The sequence below is a fragment of the Grammomys surdaster genome, unplaced genomic scaffold (assembly GCF_004785775.1).
Source record: "Grammomys surdaster isolate TR1022 unplaced genomic scaffold, NIH_TR_1.0 255, whole genome shotgun sequence".
NCBI lineage: Eukaryota > Metazoa > Chordata > Mammalia > Rodentia > Muridae > Grammomys > Grammomys surdaster.
Window position 1 is genome coordinate 3,593,679 of NW_021604696.1, and position 2,018 is coordinate 3,595,696.

General features: G+C 52.9%; 1 pseudogene; it reads right to left on the reverse strand.

Annotated features, from left to right (window-relative positions):
* Nucleotides 1–336: 336 nt before the first annotated feature.
* Nucleotides 337–1,509, reverse strand: LOC114627629 (annotated as a pseudogene).
* Between the last annotated feature and the right edge of the window lie 509 nt (nt 1,510–2,018).

Below are 2,018 nucleotides of genomic sequence, written 5' to 3' on the forward strand. Positions count from 1 at the left end.
AGCAGGTTGAGGCCAGCCGGGTCTACAGCATGAGTTCCAGGACAGTCGGCTACACAGAGAAACCTTTGTCTTGAAAAAGCAAACAACAAATCAGTCAGCGGAGCGTGGTGGCTCGGCTCATACCTGAATCCCAGCAACCATGGAAATGAAGGCAGGACGATCAAACAAGAACACAATGTCATCTTCAGGTCCATATGGGTTCAAGGCCAGGACGTGTGAGACCCTGACTCAGAAAACAGTTGTGCAGGAAAAGTCACAGGGCCTAGGGCATGCAGCCCTACAAATGCTGCCTTTAGGGATTCAGCCATGCCCCTAGATGCATAACAAGGCCTCCATCTATGAGGCTGGACTCTCCCCAGCCTCCCTGGGTTGGGTGTCAGGCTTACTCTTCGTGGGTCTGCGGTGGCCTGTGTTTGCCTGTCGCCCCCTTCTCTTTCCTTTCTCGGGGGCTGTAGGTGTTTCCTGGTTTTGTTGGAGGCTGGCCCCTTCAGATTGTTGAGCTATACTCTTAGGAGGGTGCTTCCTGGCCCTCCGCGTCCTGGAAATGGACTTGCTTGCAAGGGGAAGGTCCTCTTTTCTGTCCTCAGCCCCCAGCTGTGTTTCCTGCAACTTCTTTTTTCAGGATCTGCGCCCTTTGGGTGCCAAGGGTCCAGGATCACCCTGGAACCAGATGGTACGGCCATGCCGGTCTTGCAGAGAACTCATGCCTGGCATGCCATAGTACCAAAGCCAGGCTCGAAAGGCAGCGAAATCCTCCTCTCCACACTCTGGCCCATAGCCTTTGCCCCCCCAGCTGAACCACTTCCTTGGGCACCAAGTGACACAGTTCTAGCAGGTCTGGGTTCTGCAGTCTGGCCTTGATCTTCTGGCTCAGGGTCAGCTCTGGGCTCAGCCGGCACTGTTGCAGGGCCTCTAGAACTGTACGGGCCTTCTCAAAAGCGGGGATCTTCAGGCGGTACAAGATCTCTGCCCGCAGATAGTTGCGATGCCATTGAAGAACCTCTGGTCCAACAAAGCCTCGCAGATGGGCTGGTCAAAGGCTTTGTCCGATAGGTTCTGAAGTACGTTCTCTCTGAACCGTTCACACTCCAGCAAGACACAGGGTCCACGTCCAGGCTGCCATTCACCCCCAGGGTCCCAGTGGCCAAAGCGGCGGATGTCTACGAAGCAAAGGGCAAGGGGGGGGGGGGCAGGCGGGGCCATGTAAAAACATAGATGGGCGTGGCGCAGCAGTGCTTCAGCTGGTGCCAGCTGGAAGGATCCAGACATACCAAAGCGGAAGACAAGGGAGAGTGGCTTCTGAGGGGGCTGAGACCCAGGCAGGGGGCTCAGTGTGAGGCGCAGCTCCTTGCCTCGTGCTAAAGCTGAGATGCGGTAGGCACTGCTCTCAAAGGGCACCTCCGGGTTTCGGCTGACAGAGGACTTCTCCACACACCCACCAAATACCAGCCCCTTACATGTCTCATTCACATAGTGGCTGGCCAGGTGCTGCTCTGGGCCCTCTGGCATTCTGCAGAGGGAATGGCTGGGCCCTGCTCTGGTTGCTGCTCAACTGGGGAAAGCATTGAGGGTGGTTTTAAAAGTATACTGATTCTCACTTAAAATTTTAGATTTGGGGCTGGAGAGATGGCTCAGCAGCTCTGAGCACTGACTGCTCTTCCAGAGATCCTGAGTTCAACTCCCAGCAACCACATGGTGGCTCACAACCATCTGTAATAGGATCTGATGCCCTCTTCCAATGTGTCTGAAGATAGCTATAGTGTACTCATAAATAAAATAATAAACCTTTAAAAACAATCTTAGAATTTGTTCTGTGAAATATCCTTGGGGAAAGATCAGTAGAGTAAGAAAAGGGACCCAGCAATGACTTCACATGTCTGCTATCACTTAGCCTTTGACAAACATGTCAAAAAATACATTGGAGAAAAGATAGCCTTTTCAACAGATGGCGCTGGGAAACATGGTTATCCTCATGTAGAAGAAGGAAACTAGATCCCCATCTATCATTCTGCAGAAAG